The sequence below is a fragment of the Protopterus annectens genome, chromosome 1.part0 (genome assembly GCF_019279795.1).
Source record: "Protopterus annectens isolate FY-2018-M chromosome 1.part0, PAN1.0, whole genome shotgun sequence".
Classification (NCBI taxonomy): domain Eukaryota; kingdom Metazoa; phylum Chordata; order Ceratodontiformes; family Protopteridae; genus Protopterus; species Protopterus annectens.
This window is the reverse complement of record NC_056725.1, coordinates 339,194,685-339,217,355: the sequence shown is the minus strand read 5'-3', so window position 1 is coordinate 339,217,355 and position 22,671 is coordinate 339,194,685.

The following is a 22,671-nucleotide window of genomic DNA, read 5'->3' as shown; positions in this document are numbered from 1 at the left end:
ACTTAATAATCCTTCAGAAAATGCATGCTGCCACAAAACACATTTTCTACTAAATTTCTATGGTTATAACAGAAATATTTTAAACTTTTACCTTGCTGTGACTTCTCTAACTTGAAGCCGCTATGTAATGACAGACATCAAAGTTTCAGACTTCATGCCCTTCAGAAAAATGTGTACGAGTGCAAAACACATTATTCTAGCTACTTTAACTATATAACAAGACATATTTTATACTTTGTTCCTGAAGTTATTCCTCCACAGTTTGAAATCACTAGATAATGAGATAGACATTTGAGTTTCAGACTTCATATCCTTCATACTATTTACATACATATGAAATTCTCACTAAAAATGAACCACTATAAATAATTCTATCTATTCAGGGCTTTCAAGTTTAAAATACTGGCTATAGACATACTGTCATTTAGTCCAGGCCAGTGTACTGAATCCAGATGGATCTACCAGCTCAATTCATTCCTCTCAAGGAGATATGGCCATGCACCCCCCCCCCCCCCCAGTGATGGATTAACTATGTCTAAAACTATAAATTTAAAACTGTGGTTTGGATATTGTATAATATGTTTAGCTAATGCATTGGTTTCACAGTGGTCTCTAATATTTCTTAAATGTTCACCAGTTCTATGTTTGAGCTTACGCTCAGTTTTGCCTATGTAAAAACAAGGGCAGAATTCACATATAGCACAATATACAACTTTCTCAGTAAAGCAGCAATACCTGTCTCTAATTTTTATTCTCATCCCCTTAATACTTATTTTATTGACTTCCAATATATAGGGACATAATTTACATGATCCACATTTATACATGTAATCAGCCTTATTTATTTTACCCTGGTGTTCTAATAAAGATTTAATGTTGTTGCCTTTTCTAAAAACACAGACTGGCTTTTCTCAATTTATTCCTCTAATATTAATGTCACCTATCAAAAGTGGCCAATTATTTTCTAAAATAGCTTTTATATAATATGCATCAGTAGAAAAAGTTGTGATAAATCAAGATTTATAATTATTCTTCTTATTATTAGTATTAACACTTACTACTTGATGGTTATCTACAGAAGTATTGGCAATATGTACCTGTTCATCTGCTGATAAGTCAGTAATACCATCAATAGACATATTGTCATTAGATTTCAATAAAGGAATGAAATGGCCATTTTCCCTTTTTTTTGATAACCTCATTCATGATATTTTCAACCAGGGAATGAGGATAACCCCTTCTGAAAAACATGTCTCAAAGATTATGGCACTCGTAAATAAATCTTTCATACTGAGTGACCATTCAGGCTGCTCTAAAAATTGCCCTTTTAGAACACCTCTTTTTTGTGGAAACAGATGGCAGCTCGTGAAATTCAAAAAATTATTAGAATAAGTTTCTTTTTGAAAGATCTCAGACACAAACATTATTCTCAGTGTCTTACTTGAGCAACACATCCAAATAAGCAATTTCTACCTCAGTTATAGTGTGCGTAAATTTTAAAAAAGTGGTGTTGTGTTGTTAATATATTGAAGGAATTGTTCTATTCTTTGTTCAGGTCTGCTCCACAGAATAAAAATAGCACCCAGGAAATGGATATATAAGTGGCAGAAGGGGAAATAATGAGATGTTATTAAAAATCTTTTTTCACATTCTAGCATGATGATATATGCGTACATGCTGCCACAAGCAGATCCTGTTTCTACCCCTTCTTTTTGGATATAAAGTTGTTGTTCAAACAAAATAAAATTATTTTTCAAAACTATATCCAATAACTCTGTATAAAAATATACGGAACAAGGTGAACACCCAAACCAAGCAGCAACAGCAAATATAAATGTAAGAAAACAGATTCGGGCGAAACACAGCTGATAAAAGGATAAGTCAAAGCTCATCTATCCAGGCACAAAATATCAAAAGTCCGTAACCAAAAAACAAATCCAAGTGGTAAAATCCGTAGTTTATTGCATATAGGTACCAGAGTTAGCGCTTTCACCTTTCGGTTTCATCAGACTCAATAAAAGGTACAATAGTGGTGAGTCTTAAATACCAATAAAGGCGGGAAAAAATATACAATTAAAAGCTCATTAGCAATTAGACACTATTACTAAAAGAAATACATCCAAATAAAGACCCTTCAAAAATGACATCATATAACATCAATAATCAACATATTGCACATAAAAATCAACATATACATACTCATAAAATATGTATTATTAGATGCTAAAGGCGTATAAAATAAAAAATAGAAATAAAAATAAATAAAACCTAAAAAGTAATGCGTATGCTGGGCATAAATTCATCAGAGCTAAATAATTATTTAGCTCTAAGTCTCCTCATCCTCAAAAAAGGTTTCAGAGAAAGCTCAGCATTAAGGCCTGGAGTCATATCTGACCTAAGCTTCAAAATCCAAATATTCTCTCTATTTTCAGTGAATGCCCAAACGTCACCTCCTCGACTTGTGACATTAATAGTCTCAATAATCGTAAAACTAAACGTATGTGTGTCATCTGTATCCATCACATGTTTAGCTAGGGCATTGGTGCCATTCTTAATCCTAATGTTATATAGATGCTCACGCATCCGATCCCTTAAACATCTGTTCGTTTTACCAATATAAAATGACGAACAGATGTTGCAAGTGGCTAAATAGACAAGATCTCTAGACATACAATCCCCTCTAGCCTTGAATAAATGACGGATCAAGGTAGTAGGATGCATAAAGATTTGTTCTCCACAAATAAAGTCACAAAAATTACATTTACCACATTTCCTTGTTCCATAAGGAAACTCCATATTGTCTTTGTTGTTAGTAGTTCTATCACATAATAACCTCTTAAGATTTTTCTTGTTCTTATATCTAAAACGTGGACAGTCACCAACAATACTTTTAATATGTGGATCTACCATCAGGAGATCCCAATGCTTCCTCACTAATTCCTTAACTTCACCAACGTCTTTGGTATAAAACAATGAAAATGCTGTGTGATCTGATAAAGGTGTAGCAATAGTGATGGGTGGGACAGATGAAGCGGCATCCATGTGAGTGTCTGAGAAATATGTGGCAGCTGCTCCAGATCTCAATTCAAAAATGCCTTCCTGGCCTATCATAATATCATCAATCTTATACCCCCGCATGACCAACCTATTATCTAAATCAGACAGATCCTGGTAAAAACCAAGGTCTGTTGGATTATATCTGGAGGTCCTCATACTCTGCCCCCTGATGATATTATTAAAAATAAACCCAGGGTGCATGCTATGTCGGTGTAAGATGGAATTCTTGTGACAGGGCTTTCTATATACTCCAGTATTTATAGACCCATCAAATAAACGCTCAACAAAAATATCCAAAAAAGGTAACCTAGAATAAGAAGTCTCATAGCTGAATTTTAGGTAATCAGTGCAGGCATTTAAATCTAAAATAAAAGTTTCCAGTTGCTCCACAGACCCCTTCCATAGCAGGAAGAGGTCATCAACAAAACGCCTGTAGAAGGAAACATATTCTATAAAACAAGGGTGTGAAATCATATACCTTGCCTCCCATTCAGCCATAAAAAGGTTGGCATAGCTATTGGCACAAGACGTGCCCATAGCTACGCCATCCAATTGGAGAAAAAACTTCTCTTCAAAGCAAAAAACATTGGTATGCAAAACCACTTCTAAAAATATCAATAATAAACGAATCCTCTCTTCACTATATCCAGAATGATTAGTAAGATGACGCTTGATCATTTCCATGCCAACAAGATTAGGAATAACAGTGAAGAGAGAATTAACATCCATAGTAACAAACAAAAATTCTTGATTCTCAGGAACACTATTCAAATGCTCATAAAGATCAACCAAAAACTGTTTGGTGTCTCTTAAAATAAACTGATGGGCATCCACTACAGGTCTTAAATATTTCTCAATGTATAGAGAAAAGGGCTCAGTCAACCACCCACCACCTGACACAATGGGTCGAAGTGGGGGATGAATCAAATCTTTATGGATCTTAGGTAACCCTTTTATAGAAGGAACCAAGGGATGAGTCACATCCAGAAAAGAAAATAAAGAGACATCTATCACACCCTTGTCCAATAAATCCTGATTCAAACATCAAAATGCAACCTCTGTGTCTGCATTCTCTTTAATTTATTAAAATCCGACTCTATAGCTTCCAAGGTGTTCCGAATTCCTTCTTGGTCTATCGACCAAACGTCATCTTCCTGCGACCCATCCGGTTCCTGGTAGAGTGCTAATGGGTTAGAACGTTCACGTAAACACTCCGATAATCTGTCAGCAATAGAACAACCGGAGCCGATCGTACTAATGCCATTTGAAATTAAATTTATCTTTGAAATTAATTTTTAACGGTAATAATGAAGGTACCTATCCATCTAGCAGCTTTAAGAAACCAAGTGTGTTTGTCCCCCCTCTGCATCCATTGTTGGGACCATTTAGTAAAATGGTTGAGGATGATTTATATAGGATGAGGGATGCTAAATATAAAAAGAGAGATAATTTAACACGTGCTGAAAGGACAGCACTTAGAACATTAATGAATGATTCTTCTATTTCACTGAGACCAGCTGACAAGGGAGGGGGGATTGTGATTATGGATTCGTGTGACTATTCAGCTGCTGTTATGGATATGTTAAGTGATAATAAGTTTTATAAACGTATTTCCTTTGATTCTCTAGCTGGTTATAGTTCCAGGATACATTTTATATTGGAGGATTTATTGGACAAGGGTGTGATAGATGTTTCTTTATTTTCTTTTCTGGATGTGACTCATCCCTTGGTTCCTTCTATAAAAGGGTTACCTAAGATCCATAAAGATTTGATTCATCCCCCACTTCGACCCATTGTGTCAGGTGGTGGGTGGTTGACTGAGCCCTTTTCTCTATACATTGAGAAATATTTAAGACCTGTAGTGGATGCCCATCAGTTTATTTTAAGAGACACCAAACAGTTTTTGATTGATCTTTATGAGCATTTGAATAGTGTTCCTGAGAATCAAGAATTTTTGTTTGTTACTATGGATGTTAATTCTCTCTTCACTGTTATTCCTAATCTTGTTGGCATGGAAATGATCAAGCGTCATCTTACTAATCATTCTGGATATAGTGAAGAGAGGATTCGTTTATTATTGATATTTTTAGATGTGGTTTTGCATACCAATGTTTTTTGCTTTGAAGAGAAGTTTTTTCTCCAATTGGATGGCGTAGCTATGGGCACGTCTTGTGCCAATAGCTACGCCAACCTTTTTATGGCTGAATGGGAGGCAAGGTATATGATTTCACACCCTTGTTTTATAGAATATGTTTCCTTCTACAGGCGTTTTGTTGACGACCTCTTCCTGCTATGGAAGGGGTCTGTGGAGCAACTGGAAACTTTTATCTTAGATTTAAATGCCTGCACTGATTACCTGAAATTCAGCTATGAGACTTCTTATTCTAGGTTACCTTTTTTGGATATTTTTGTTGAGCGTTTATTTGATGGGTCTATAAATACTGGAGTATATAGAAAGCCCTGTCACAAGAATTCCATCTTACACCGACATAGTATGCACCCTGGGTTTATTTTTAATAATATCGTCAGGGGGCAGAGTATGAGGACCTCCAGATATAATCCAACAGACCTTGGTTTTTACCAGGATCTGTCTGATTTAGATAATAGGTTGGTCATGCGGGGGTATAAGATTGATGATATTATGATAGGCCAGGAAGGCATTTTTGAATTAAGATCTGGAGCAGCTGCCCCATATTTCTCAGACATTCACATGGATGCCGCTTCATCTGTCCCACCCACCACTATTGCTACATCTTTATCAGATCACACAGCATTTTCATTGTTTTATACCAAAGACGTTGGTGAAGTTAAGGATGTAGTGAGGAAGCATTGGGATCTCCTGATGGTAGATCCACACATTAAAAGTATTGTTGGTGACTGTCCACGTTTTAGATATAAGAACAAGAAAAATCTTAAGAGGTTATTATGTGATAGAATTACTAACAACAAAGACAATATGGAGTCTCCTTATGGAACAAGGAAATGTGGTAAATGTAATTTTTGTGACTTTATTTGTGGAGAACAAATCTTTATGCATCCTACTACCTTGACCCGTCATTTATTCAAGGCTAGAGGGGATTGTATGTCTAGAGATCTCGTCTATTTAGCCACTTGCAACATCTGTTCGTCATTTTATATTGGCAAAACGAACAGATGTTTAAGGGATCGGATGCGTGAGCATCTATATAACATTAGGATTAAGAATGGCACCAATGCCCTAGCTAAACATGTGATGGATACAGATGACACACATACGTTTAGTTTTAGGATTATTGAGACTATTAATGTCACAAGTCGAGGAGGTGACGTTTGGGCATTCACTGAAAATAGAGAGAATATTTGGATTTTGAAGCTTAGGTCAGATATGACTCCAGGCCTTAATGCTAAGCTTTCTCTGAAACCTTTTTTGAGGATGAGGAGACTTAGAGCTAAATAATTATTTAGCTCTGATGAATTTATGCCCAGCATACGCATTATTTTTTAGGTTTCATTTATTTTTATTTCTATTTTTTATTTTACACGTCTTTAGCATTTAATAATACATATTTTATGAGTATGTATATGTTGATTTTTATGTGCAATATGTTGATTATTGATGTTACATGATGTCATTTTTGAAGTGTCTTTATTTGGATGTATCTCTTTTAGTAATAGTGCCTAATTGCTAATGAGCTTTTAATTGTATATTTTTTCCCGCCTTTATTGGTATTTAAGACTCACCACTATTGTACCTTTTATTGAGTCTGATGAAACCGAAAGGTGAAAGCGCTAACTCTGGTACCTATATGCAATAAACTACGGATTTTACCACTTGGATTTGTTTTTTGGCCACGGACTTTTGATATTTTGTGCCTGGATAGATGAGCTTTGACTTATCCTTTTATCAGCTGTGTTTCGCCCGAATCTGTTTTCTTACATTTATATATCCAATAACTGCTGCAGTGTATTAATTTTATTCTGAGGTAGATTTTTACTATGTAAATATTCACAGAACCATTGAGTATCATGGGGAATCACAGTGTAGAGGTCCTTTACATCAGTAGTTATAAAAATAAAGGACCTATCAAAAACTACTGTGTTGATTTTACTTAAAAAATCCCATAAATCTCTACACAATGATGGTTCTGTCTTTAATAATTTCTTCATTTCAGCATCTAGATACTTTGCTAGTGGCTGTGTGATGAATTGTTAAGTCAGAAACTTCATATGTATGTAAATAGTATGAATACACATTTTTTTGTTTATTTTTTAAAACACTTCATAGTTTTTAATGTCAGGGTTCAGGTTTTACTATTCATGCACATTTACATGTTTCACTTTTTCTTAATATATATGTTTTTAAATCACATATTTTTTATATGTAAGACACTGTGCTTTTAAATATAAGTCAGGAAGTGATGTCATGCTTTAAACATATTTAACCAGGCAGTCATTTTTTTGTAATTGTCTGATGAAGTTCCTTGTAAATGCTTTTTGGAATGAAACCGCTTACTTGCAGTTTGAAAAATAAATCCAGCACCTGTTTGTGAAGGCTTGAGTTTTTCAGGAAAAAAAATGAAGGATGTTATTATAAGTAGGAAAACATATCTGAATATATTAAAGACTGTGAATATTTTTATGGAAATTGATAATTAATAAACCTCAGGTAAAGTAAACCATGAAGTACAAGCAGTTATCTAAAAGGTAATGTTATAAGTATGTGTAACTTGGAAGAAACAGTTGAGCATTTTTTTTTAGAGTTTGAAAAATCTAGAGCAGAGTGAAAGACAAATGGAATACTGAAAAAAGTAATATGCAAATGATTGATATGTTTTATATAAAGGATTTGAAAAAATGGGATATAATGGGTAAAGAATTGTTTTCATGTATATGAAATATTGGTTATTTGGATGTAGTGAAGTATTTTTATAATAAACGGGAGGAGTATAGAGTAAGAAGAAAGGCAGAAATGTGGTTATACATGAAAAGGTGGGGAAGATAAAGAATATAAGGTATTATGAAGATTATGTTTGGTATTACATGTTTTTTATAAATATTAGAAAGGAGAAGAAATGTGGAAAAATATCTTTATTTTAAGTAAGGAGTTGTCCTTTTAAGCTCTGTTGTTGTGGTCAGCAGAACAGATTCTAGATGGTGCCTATTGGGGAAGAATTGTATAGAAAGAAAACTTTTTGTATCAACTATGGTGCACAGTATCCTCTAAATAGAAGGACATGGATCACAGTGCAGTGTCAGGGCTAGCCACTCGGCAGTGTGAAAACTAGCTCTAGATAATCTAGTCACAGTAACTAATGTCACCCAAAAATGAGCATGGGTATTTGCCAGTGATAAACACATTGAGGACCTGGCCTACTCAGACCAATGCCAGGGACTCATGCTAATGTTGAGTGGGGTCTATATGTCCCTATTGGCCAGTGTGTATCTGCCATAAGGCTTAACATCCCTGGGTCAATAAGCCACTGACCAGCCAGAGTGCAGTTGCTCAGCTTGGGTTAACTGGAATAGTTCTGTTGGGCAAATGCTGGATATAAAACCACTCAACCTGACATACATGAACTACGGATTGCAACACTCAATATATCTTTACCGAGAGGACAGAGTTTGGAAATGTATGACATGATAGTAAAAAGGAGGCTGGACATACTTTGTATCCAGGAGACAAGAAGATAGGCAGTATAGCAAAGCCACTGGGATTGGGATCCACAGCTACTACTCAGGAGGAGGGCAAACTAGAAGTGCTGTGGGAATTGTGGTGAGGGAGTGGCTTCATAAGACAGTGAGGAAAGTCATTAGAACTAGTGACAGATTAATGGTGCTCAGACTCCAGTGTAGGGATAAGGCATCTTATGCTCCACAACAATGCTGTGACAGCAAGAAAAAGAGTGCATTCAGGCAACAATGACAGGACCTACTAGATACAGTTGGAGATCATGAGTTGGGGTTGGTAATGGGGGACCTGAATGCACGTATTGCAAGAAAAAAACTTTCAGCAGACCACCACAGCACAGCTAATAAAACTCAAATTTAATAAAGTAATTAAAATAAAAAGCAGGTGTAAAAACAAATCTGATAAACGCCTTCGGCTAATACAGCCTTCTTCAGATCATAAGTAAATCCTGCTGTGAATTCCATTTAAAATCCAGTTAGTCAATCACAAAAAAAAGAGGGTGGACCACTGTTACAAATGAGGGTTTCCAAGCATAATACTGATTGGAGACGTGACAGCCAATTACAATTATAAAAACTAGCCAACAGCCAATATTAGAGTATTCAGTCATGGTATCTTTATAGGACAGGCTTCTGCATTTAAACCAATTATTTACTTGTTTGTGTACATTTATGCTAACGAAGCTAAAGTGCTATTGTAATTGTCACTAAGTCCATACATCCTCAAAAAGAGGAAAGATTGTTCAACTCATGAGAGTAGAAACTATGTACATAAAATTCATTGCAATAACGGCTAAAAAAAGTATGTAAATAGTCCATATTACAAGAGACAGAAGCAACAAATAAAACTGCATCAGTTTCAAAGCCAGCAGGAGATAAACATCACTATCAGAAGCCTTACACTTCCTTTCCAAAGCTAAACATCTAATCTAAGATGTAGAAGTCTTTAGTTATATCAAATCACATTAGGCACTTCGCCATTAGGACCAATCAGTGGTTTTTCACACTAAACAGTGCATAAACATAAAAATGCAGACCGTAGACTCAACAAATTGTTAGCCTAGAGAACAAACTAAATGTAGTTGCCAATTTTCACCGAAACTCTTCGTTCTCATAAAGCTAAAGTACAACTGTGTAGCAATGTGCATGTAGTAAAGGCAGACACATAACTAAAGTCAGAAATCACAGATTCTTACTGGAGATATAAATGGCTAAATAAATGCAATAGCTTATTGTAATTTCTTGTAAAGCTGAGTAAATACTTGGGCCACATGTATGCCAATTATATAATGTCCTTCTGGGAACAGCAGTATATGTTTCCTAGTGTATACAATGTATATATATATATATATATATATATATATATATATATATATATATATATATATATAAAGCAATATATGTGCTTTTTGGATGATATTTTCATCATTTGGGAAGGTGGAAAACAGTAGCTTGAGGTATTTATAAATTATATAAATAACACTGTGGATTTTTTTAAATTCACCCACCAATTTTATATGGTAACGATATCATATTTGGATGTTAAATTGACAGTTGATAGAAAATACAAGTGTTTAAGATCCAGTATTTACAGGAAAACTACATTTTCCAACTCTTATTTGGACTTTAATAGCTGGCACCCTCATCACCAAAAACGAGCAATTGTAAAGGGTCAAATGGTGAGAGCAGCCAGAATGGTCAGTGATGATCAAGATTTCCTGAAAGAACTGGAATTCATGACCATGATGTTTAAAAGAAGAGGTTACCCAGAAACTTTATGTAAAAATGTAATGAATGAAATTATACATAAAAGAGAGAATGGTATTTACAAGTCCATTTTAATGGCGAGTACAGGGTTACTTCAAGATAAAGTTACAGGTCAAAATGGAAAAACCAATACAGAAAACAAGATTCAAATTTTATTGCATGTCACTACTTTCAATCAGGATGCAGACTGGTTGCTGTGGAAGATTAAGAAAAACTGGGGTATTTTACAATTAGATAAGAATGTGAGAATTAGAATAGGGGGTGTCCCTAAGTTTGTGTTTGGAAAGGATCAATCCTTCAAGGAAATACTGGAGAAAGGAGCATATCAAGAGTCAAGTACAGGCAGTAGAATTTTAGGAAACTTCAAGTGTGGTAGATGCAACATATGGAAGTATATCATGGAAACTAATATGAATATTAGAGTGAATAACCGATTGATTTTTATTTTAGGGCACTATGATTGTTGTTCCCAGAATGTGGTATATTTGGCTAAGTGCCAAATATGCCCCGTATTTTACATGGGCAAGACTTCTAGGCACTTTAGAGAAAGAATAAAAGAACATGTTTTGGATGTTAGGCATTTGAAATCTACAAATGCTTTAGCCAGGCATATTGTTGAACATTCGGAGCATAGTTTTAAATTTTGTGTTATTCAACAGATTAGAAAAGATATCCAGGGTAAGATATTTGACATCTATCTAGATATATGTGAATTAAAGTGACAGCTAAGATTGGATGCTCAGAATTGCCCTGGTATTAATGATAGTATCAGTATAGACCCCCATTTTAAAGCTGAAGCACACTTTGGGCAAATAGGATTTCTCAGCATTAATGTTTTTAAATTAAAATTATTTTCTTTTAAGGAAATATATATATATATTTTATAATGTAGTATTTTTTGTATATCCTTTGTGTACATTTGTTATTTAACATTGATAATTCTATAGTTTTGGAACAATTAAATATGTTATTTAAATATTAGTGTAAATATACAGTGTAAATTATTTTTAGTATTCAAATTGTAGAAAAAGCTTTTATAAGTGAAATTAATTCTGGTAGGGTTTGCTTTAAATAGACAAAAGGTTTAATTGATGGAGTTTAGTGAATTGGGTGGGTATATAAACTTGAGTTTTCAAATGTTTTATTGTTCTGATGAAGTCCTGATAGAGTTGACAAAACCTAGGTCAACATCATTTTGGTATTGTCGTATCCATAAATAAAGTTTGGTTGGTCAACTGTTCTTCATTTTTTTTCATTTCTTCAAGTACTCTTCCTATGGAGACAAGTTTGTATGCCAGTTTCTGGATGCAGCACAACCCTTACATCAAGAAAGTCAATTGTTTCTTTAGAATAATTGACCTTAAAGACAAGAAAGTTAGTAGTGCTGTGTAGATAGTCCGTGAAGAGTGTCAATTGTCTAGCATCTCCTTTCCATAAAATAAAAATATTGTCGACAAAACGTCCGTAGTATAATAGATGTTGATACCAGGGATTGAGGTCACATTACACATTCTTTCTCCCATTGGGCTAATACTAGATTTGAATAACTATTAGCACAGGGGGTGCCCATGGCAACCCCCCCCCCATACCTGTAGATATAAATCCTGCCCATAAACAAAGATGTTATTCTCTAGCAGCAGGTTTAGCAAGGAGCATAAGGGATCCATAGGGATACCAGCATGTCGAAGGAAGAGGTGAATAGTTCCAATTCCAAATTGATTCCGAATAACCGTAAATAAACTATTAATGTCCATCATCACCAAAAGTAGATCTCTCATGTCCTTCAAGTTCTTAACTCTCTTCTTTAGGTCTGTTAGAAAACTACCTGTATCCTTAAGCATCATATTGGCTTGTGGTAAAGATTTTTTCAATTTATCTTCAATGTACATTGAGAGAGGTTCCATTATCCACCCCCGCCCCACAACTATAGGATGTAGCTGCAGATCTGCAGGGTCCTTGTAGAACTTAGGGTGTCCACTGATGGCTGGTATGATGGGGTACTTCAACAAAATCATAAAAGTTCTTATAGATGGCTATTGAAGTTACTAATCATTTTCTCAACTTCTTTTCTATTTAATTTCTTGTAAGTCTGTACATCACTCAGCATAAGATTCATCTTCTTTACATACCCATTCAGAATCCATTACCACAATACCTCCTCCATTGTCAGCTGGTTTGATGACCAAGTCTTCTTTTTCTCTCAGTTCCTTGAGAGCACCCCTTTCTTGTCGTGTCATATTATGGAAACCACCTTGTTGGTTTCCATCCACTCTTAACTTAGCTAACTTGGTTTCACAAAGATGTATGAATAAATCAACTATAGGATGGTTTACAGGTGAAAAGAGACATTGTTTCTTATAGCGGGTGGTATACTAATCATTCCTTGATCCAAAGACTGACTTAAGGGTGATATTTCTTCCAAATAACATTAGATCTGTAACAAATTCATTCAAGCCAGATGATAACGCTGGTATAAAGCTCAACCCTTTGGTAAGCATACATGTTCAGGACGTAATGTTAAGTGAGAGAGGCTGAAGACTAAATCTACATAGTTTTTTTCCATTTCCTTTTCTGGCTCTGCGTTCCGTGGTTCCAGTGGAACTGTTGTCTGACAAAAACCGGAAGATGCCAGTTTAGAGATGCATGAACTGCTCCTTCTTTTGGTCTAGTTCCTGCCTGGGAAAAGGTATTAGAAATATTTTCCAGGGTGATCGAAAACTGAGAATCATGGTTAGGGCCAGCCTCATGTGAATCGACGTCAACAGCCTCAATAGCTGGTCTATCAGTCCTCATCCCTCCATTGTCAGAGGATATGCCATTATTGTATGTATTCACTTTAGAGTCTGTATTATCTATAATAACACTAGATTTCCTATAGATACAAGATTTCTTGCCTTCATTGGATCATCTATCATCCCTCGGCCACTCAAAAATATGGCCCCTCTTGAAATCTTAAAAGTCACAACTCAGTTTCTTTGCTTTCTGTTCCTTAAGTTTATTTTCATAAGCATTAAGGTTAAATTGTAACGCTTCCAGTTTCTGTAGGCAAGAATCATCAAGATGCATGCTTTCCAACTCCACCTGCTTTTGCTTAACATTAGTTGCTATTTTGTCTTTTTCTGGATTGAAGAAATCTATCATAGATTCATATACCTATAACTAGTTTCTAGGCTGATTTCTTGCCATTGGGCAAGTAATTCTGGATAGGTGTTGCCATAAGAGGGTAGGCATTTCACCCTCATCCCTCTTGGTACCACTTTATGAAAAATGCAGGCTTCAAGATGGAATCGCTGTCACTGTAGTCTTTTCAGACATGGAAAGCAGCATATAAATCAATCCCTATGGTGCTGTTCGCCAATGCACCAGTATCAATATTGCTCAAATTCAATTGTAAAAAAAAATGCACATATTGGGACATCAAGATGAGGATACAAGGACTGCCTAGGTCTGTCTGGCAAATGGCTTGATGGTAGCCAACACATAGCTCAGTAAGAGAGATAATTAAAAGATCACAGAAAACTGTGGCCAATATGCAATTCAGGTAAACTTTTTCCTAGTAATTAAAGGGTATTGTGGTGGAATCACCAATTCCAAAGTCATCCCCACTGAAACAGTCAACCCACAGCATAAACAACTGGTTGCTACAATCAGCTACAACAGAGATTGGAGAAGTGCTCTAAGAAAAACAGAAACCAGTCTGAAGACTTGGAACTTAATATGAGAGAAAGCACAAGGGTTCAGGGAAATACTCAGGGCTGCAACACCTCAGAAGAAGAAGAAGAAGAAGATGAAATAGGAAAATATGAAGCTCAAAGACAGCATGCGTGAGGACTGTAAAACAGATATGTGGCTGAGCTAAGTAGGAAATAAGGTACATAGGAAATGCTGTGGTGGAATGCAAAAGTCCAGGAAGTCATCCAAAGAAAGAAAGAGTACAGAAAAAAAGTGGGACACAGAAAAGATGGACAAGCCTCAGAAGGAATACTGGTTAGCTATCAAAGTGTCTAAGACAGCAGTTGCAATACCAAAGAATAAGGAATGAGAGCCTGTTTACTAGCTTCTGTAAAGTGATTCAGTAGATGGTACAAAGAAACTCAGTTAAGTTGAAAGATAAGCTAGGCATCAACCCATATGTTACCAGATGGGTAGCTAACTGGCCCACTGATAGAATCCACTCGGTCAAAGCAGGGGAAACCATCTCTAGTAGTAGAGCCGTAATGAGTGGTGTACCCCAAGAATCGGTCTTGGGGCCTCTACTGTTTGGGATATACTTTTTTGAGGTGCAAGCCAAAATCAGTGGTCTGTGGCCAACTAAGATTGCAGATGACTGCAAGCTGGCACTGTCTTAAATTCCCCTAGTGATGTGAACATCCTCCAAGAGGGCCTTACCCAAACTAATGACTGGTGCCTGAAGCATGGCCTCAAACTGAATGCCAAGAAATGCATCATTATTCCCTTTGGGGAAAATGGCATCCCGACTAATTATCACATTAATAACAATGTACTAAGCATGCAAGTGAGGGACTTGGGCACCCAGGTTGATAGCAACCTGACTTTTGGCCACCACTTTGCCTCTTTTGTATGTAAGGCTTTCTACATGGCCCACCTCATAAATAAGGGTATTTCATCCAGGAACAAGGAGGTCATAACATCCCTGTACTCCTCCCCCCTTATCAGACTCATTATCAACTACAATGCCCCCTTCTGCATGTACCTTGCCAAGCACATGCAGCAGCTGAAGAGACCACAGAGGTTCCTGACCAGGAAAATCCAAGGTCTCAAACACCTATCCTATACAGATAGGCTACAAGCCTCGTCCTTCTACTCAGTCTCATACAGACTGCTCAGAGGTGACCTATGTCTGCCATACAAGGCCATCTCAGACCCAGCCTTGATGGAGTTTCTGCATATACGTAAGACAAGTCCACTCGTGCAATCCACATGCAAGGTCTTAACCTGGTCTGTGACATTAATAGAACTTGTTTACAGGATAGAGTTGTGTCCCAAAGACTTCCCCATTTGTGGAATAGACTCCCTCTCAATGTCAAGCAGAGTACCTCTCTAGCCCTCTTTAAGAGGAACCTGGACGACTGGATGGGAAACAGAAAATACACCCCTGAGATCCCACCTGTGTCCCTGCTGGACAGGGGAAACAGGTGCTGACTTTGTGGGAACATGGGCGAAACTCTTGGCTAGGCTATGAACCTATGAAGAAAATATTCATCAGACATCCTTCATAATGGATGCCAGCAACAACCTGAACAGCAGCCCACAACACACCATAGGCAGATGGGAGGATTACATTCAGCAGCTATTAAGTAAACAAAAATACATAAGCTGTACTATCCAGACACAGCCTGTGATGAAAGAAGAAGAGGATACCATCCTAGAAGAAGTAAGGACAGCACTAAGGAAAGTTAAGTCTAGGAAAGCAGCAGGCTCAGATGAGGTCATGGCAATATAATGGTCAAGATGTTGGGTGAGTTAAGGCAGCTATGGCTGCTGACAGTACTCATATCATTATGGAAGGGCGTAACCCAGATGACTGGAGAATAAGGACACTAGTACAGTGTACAAGAACAAAGGGGACAGCCACAGCTGTGAGCAGTACAGTGGTATCAAACTCCTGTCACACTACACGAAAGTCCTGGAGATGGTGATTGATATACGAATATGCAGAGTAGTAGAAATTAAGATGGGAAACAGAACAGTTCAGATTCATATCAGGATGCAGCACAACCAACCAGATGTTTTCAGTGAGACAGATAGTGGAGAAGAAGGAAAAGATGGGGAAAGAGTCCAAATTGGCATTCCTAAACATGGAGAAATCATATGACAAGGTCCCAAGATAGCTGATTTGTACAGTCCTGCAATGGTTCAAAGTCCAAGAAACATTAGTAAAATTAATTCAGGCTGTGTGCAACAATCCAAAGATACAAGTATGAACAGTGTTCAGTCTCACAGAGGGGGGTCCTGGTGGGAGTGGGCATGCATCAGGGCTCAGTTCAGAGTCTACTGTTGTTCATACTGCGAATGAAACAGGTCAGAGGAGACAAATTATCAAAGTTGCTGTATGTGGACAATGTGGCATTACAGGCAGACACTGAGAAAGAACTTTAACAAAGGATAAGGAAATATGATGCAAAACTGATGTCACATGGACTGAAACTGAGTACAGACAAAACATTGGTAATGGCCGCAAATGAAGGAAACTAGAAGAAGATGAGAAATGAGAAAGAAGGGAAAATAGTGGAACAAGTTAACAGCTTCAAGTACATGGAAGAGGTGTTTGAGGAGATGGGATGTTTGAATGAGGAGGTCAAAGCTAGAATCAAAGGGGCTGCAACCATCTGGCAAATGACAAAGAAGCTGAAAACTAAGTTGTGCAAAACAGAGGTGTGACCACTGCTACTGTTCAACACCTGGGCAGTGAAGGAAGAGCAGAGAGTAAGCAGGAGGTGATGGAGATGAAGTGCCACAGATGGGTGATAGGATGCACCCCTTGTGACAAGCAAAGAAATTAAGAAACCAGCGCAGAAACCCAAGTAGCTCCAATTGCAGAGATTTGGGTTCATGTGCATGAAAGCAGAAAACAATCTGTAGAAGAAAATTTGGGACAGACAGTAATAAGGCAAGAGGAAATTTAGATGTCTGGCAAAGAGATGCATGGGTTGTGTGAGCGAAGACTTATAACAGTCAGAGATACATGGATTGTGTGAGAGAAGACTTATAATAGTCAGAAATGCATGGATTGTGGGATAGAAGATATAACAGTTAGGGATGCATGGATCATGTGAGAGAATTGTGTGAGAGAAGACTTGTAACAGTCATAGATGTATGGATTGTATGACAGAAGACTTATAATAATCAGGTATGACTGTGGAAGAAGTTAGAAGCCTGTCATTGAATTGTGAGAGATGGCGAGAGTTGACAAAACACCTCGACCCCATGCAGAAAATGAGCATAAGTGGTTTGATGATGTGTTTTTAAGTTTTGTATGATATTACTTTGATTGTTTAATTAAAGAACCCCTATTCTTTTTTGATAATTTCCATGGGATCTTTTACATTCATCTGAGCTACCACCAATTCAGGCAAATGAGGCCTCATTTTAATGACTAACCTGAAAGATGGCGCACTCAGTGGTGCAGCACCCCGCCACCGCCATGTGTTCTTTCTGTCGAGTTACTGTTACTGATGTTAAATATTGCCCGGAAGATTTCACACAGGAGCTTATGAAGTATCATGGAATAGATAGTTTATACAGGAGCTTTAGAAAGAACTAATAATAGTCGAAAGTGCTGTAGTGTCTGCAAATATTGGATCATAGCCATAGTCATATAATTAAAGGACACAACTATAGAGCTTCTGAAGTCTGTGACTGCTATCAAGAATCAGTAGTAGACTGCTTAAAATGCCCTTGTAACCTGTTTTATTTTTATATAGATCAGATGATCTGTCCAATTAGAGACTATATATTGGAAGATCTCAGGGACATCAGGAGTGTGCCACAGTAACACCCCTTCGCATTCATTTAAAACATTAATTATTAGCTATTAATGTTTTTTTATTATGTATAAATATTGAAACAGGTATATATATATATATATATATATATATATATATATATATATATATGTATATATATAGCAGTGTTGAGATATTTTATTGCAAAACTAAGCTTAGATTGTTTTTCAAAATAAAACTTTACAACTTCAAGGTTTAAATAATTAATTAATTGTGAAGTATTTATTGTGAATTTGTCAATAATTAGCTATATTATTTGAATTGTGCTACTTATATCCATGAGCTGTAAGTTTTGTGAAGCAATTGAACAATTTAGAGATTTGTGAAGGCATACTGCCAATGCACTATTGTGTTGGCAGATGTTACTTTATAATAAAACTTAAGTTTTAATTTGTTTCTCCTACATGACTGAGGTGTGTGATGTTTACAGTATCATCCCAATCTGTGGGAATATATCCACCCTGGAGTAATCAAGTCAATGTCAATGTGTCCCGAGGCTGTGACTCAATGTGCATGCTGTCTTCACTGTCAGATCCCAGCAGGGGACTGACCTCAGTCTGTTGGTCTGGCCCAGCTTCTACATATAATGGATGTGTGCCTGTGGATACAAATACATAACAATACTGTCTGTTTTAATGATCACCCCCGCATGTCCATGGCAAATGTGAAATGCCTACCTGTGACAGTAGGTCCCCAAGTCTGTATCTCTGAAGAGGCAGTGGTTAATTTAAGCTCTGTTGTGTGGATACACTCACAGTTGCAGTGTGCCTCCTCTAGTCTGGATTTGTACATTGCTGGTCAACAAGAGGTATACATAGCACCTATCTACCCCTAGAACCTGTGTTGAAACCTCCAGGTATGAATGCTTGTCCTGTCAGTATCACCATGAAGAGATGCCAGATCTGATTCTTCTTCTGTAAGTGTTGAGTTTAATGACGATCATCCCATTATCACTGTCCTTCCTGCTGCTATACTGTGTGTTATCATTGAGACACCATGTATCATGCCATTTATATGCTTCTAACATTGATATACAGCATGGATCGTCCCACCCACAGTATTTCCATTGTGTATCACTATGGACATATAGAGGCTGGAAGGTATTCCTTCAACTGAAAAACTGCTGCCCATGTGGTCTGAGTGCCTGTAGCAAGATGTCATTCTCTGCAGGACTGAACTTGCCCAACCTCAGTTGTCTATCACTTTTGAAGGCTATACATACTCCAAAGGGGGCAGAATGGCATACAGTGAAAAGCATACACAGATAACAGAACAGCATACTTTGAAAAGCATACACAGATATACCGATGGAGCAAACTCACAGTTAAACCATGATAGCACAGTACGACATGGCTGGCTACTCCTGTTGGGGTCTTGTAGGTTCTGCACACCTCTAGGGATTCATGGCTTGTGAGGCCTGGTTGCCCTGTGTTAGTGGGTTGTCATTTCCTGCTAGTTTTTCATATGAACATGTACACAAGAGCAGAGGGTATGGATACTGGTGTTAGAATTGTGTTATTGAGAAAGAGGTGGCTGTCTCTTGTCAGTGGGCTGCCACCCACTACTTGTTTTGTAAGAGAACAGGTGTATGTGTGCAGTACAGTGCAGCTGTGGTGCTTGCTATATCAGGAGCATTACCACACATTAATCTTAACAGAGTAACCAAAACTACAGAAAGCCTTTAACCTGGGTGATATCACATATGTGTGGTACTGCTAATATGTATCTTAGCACAGAAGAGTAGGCCTCTGTATCTCTTCAAGGTGTGGCCTTTGTAATTATTTCTGTTCTGCTGTCAAAAATCGATTCAAGATGTTTCTACTTAATGTACAGTTTGGCATCCAAAAATGGCAAGTTTCCAGTCAACATCTCTCATTTGCACTAGTTGCTTCCCTTCAGATTGTTATATTTCACATCAGCATAACAAGTACATGAGGTTCCAATACATGTACCTGTATGTCACTCGTATGTTGTGTATGTGTGCTCATTTATGTAAGCTCTATGTATGAGTGTTGTGTATTTACAAGGTACAACAGTGCACTTTATACCACTTAAAGTCTTGTGAAGGGCATGATTCTCATGCTGCCATTTTGTTTTGCTATCCATTCATGGTGATGGCTGCCAATGTTAGTACACAACAAGCCTTCAGAATTATGCTTTAAATCCTGCACAGCCATTTTAGGGAATGGCTTGGAACTTATGCAGATCCATTCAATAAGCTGGATGCTTGATATGGCCTGACAGCTCCCTTTTCAGAGCAACCAACACCCCCTCATACTAGTGAGCAGTACAGGTGCTGGTACAATGACATGAATCACCATTGCTCTGGAGATCTCTGTACATAGGTAGTAAAGGTTATGCAAGGATGACTTGACTGGTATACTAATTATTTACCATTTGCTTTATACAGTACTAAATTTAATTAAAAAAATGTTCTTTTACAAGAGATACTGTCTGATTCTCTATTTTCTCTTAATCTGAGAGAGTCCAGGCTATTCCAGTTTGGCTGCACTGTGTGAGTGTATGTCTGTTATGAGTGCTGTTGGTGGAAGCTACTGCACTGTAAAATCTTTCACCGCAGGCAGAACATATAGAAAATGCTGACAGCTGCCAAAGGAAGCTATGGAGATTTTTTGCATAACAGAGGTAGTGGCACCCCTGCCCTTTCTTGGTTTAAACCTACCGTACAACCTCTGGTCCTTGTCACTAATTTCAGGTTTCCCAGTTCTTTCTCCCTTTTAATGGCTTATTTTAGGCAAGTAATGTACCACAATTATTCCAACCCTGGCTTCACAGAAGTTGAAGCATGTAAGGGAGTCAGCAGCTGATGATTTGCTGATCATTATCCAGCATCCCCTCCTGCAGTGAGTATGGACCAATCAACTATCCCTTTTGTAGAGAAACATTCCTATTTTCAGGTCTGATTTTCCCCTGCATGTGATGTACCTATTTATGGAAGCATGACCCTATTTTAGGCCTGATTTTCACCTGCATGTGTTGTACCTATTTACTGAAGTCCCTTTTTTCAGGCTTGACTTACTTTTACAGAAAACCACACTATATGACCAACACACTAGCAGCACCAATAATTTAAAGAAAGAGGACATACCTTACATTTTCAGAAGCAAAAATAAATGATATTTTGTAGTGCAATTTTACAATACTTTACACTGTGATAATGTACTTATATTTTTCCATCATTTTTGTCTCTCTGTTTATTTTTTAAACATGTTTCTGAGAAGTATCCTACATGACTACTTGACGTGGAAAGAGTTATGCACTATTTGACATTCAGATATTCAGCTTATTAGATGTCCATATTTTTGACTGGATGTACTTAAGGGCCTTTGCACTTATTTTCAGTATTTGCATATTGAGAGGTATGGTCATCTATTCAATGTAATGGAAATGGGTAACAGATGGTGGTTCTTAGCAAGTAACATGTAAACTTATTTTTTTTTCCAGAATGAGGGTGTATACAGTCATTCATATTTAGAATCTCTTCTGAATTTAATCTGTTCAAAGAAAAATGCCTATCACTAAATCCAGCAGTTAACTGTGACAGTGGTGCTGTGTCTGATGTTTTGTTGTTTTCATTACCTCACATCACACAGAAATATGCTGCCTAACAAGATGCTTTCTTGATTATCAGCACTGGATTTAGAAGAAGGCCTACATCTTTAGAGCATTCCTCTTCCGTTTTTTCATCACTACAATAATTCTTCATGTACAGAATGCAGTCTATAAATATGTTGCAAAGTAGGTGGTACATATTGGACTATTGTATCAAGCTCATATGCAACTGTTAAGTTAAAGGAAGGAGAATTAACAAACTACTTCTAATAATTAAAAAGCAACACCAAGCAAGACTCACTAACATACAATTAAAAAGAGGTAAATAACAGTGCATGCAGTAAAAAAGTAGGAACTTTCTACATGCAAAAACTGCAATACAGCATGCAAAATCTGTAATAATTTGATCATGCCACATAAAAATATACATTGTAAACATTTTACAGCTAAATTCATGGATTATTTGAATTGTTATAATTACACCTGTGGAGGTTAATCACAATCCGTTGCACACTGGTGTACTTACTCGTAGAAAATTCTAGCAAAATGTTACATTTTCTTTTTGTCATGGATATGTATCCTACTTTGGATAAGGACTTAGCGAGTCATTCTTTGTGGAAATGTACTTTATCTAAAGTACTCCCAAACAGTCATAATTCCCAAAAGAAAACATTCTGTTTTCACATCTTGACATTCACTGGAAGAAATGCTTACCAAGTAACTGCAGGAATTGTTTGTGTCTCTACAGGGAGCTAAGACTTGGTATTTAAATAATGAAGCCTAAACTCATTCATGTTTTAGTAAATGAATATGTTTGTACCTGTGGATAGATAGGGTCAAAGGCTGTAAAATAAATAACTCATTTAGGAGCCTGTTGACATACGGTAAACTTTTTCCAGAAATTGTAATTCTACATAGTCCTAATATCCTTTGGTGATAGGCCTGCATCATTTATCAGCATGCTTACATAGCTACATCTAATATTTGCTTTACAACAGAGGCAGTAACTTTCAGTGATAAAAGAAATTTGTTTATTTTCATGGAAAGATGATCTAAAGTAGGAATGCGTCATTTATTTTTA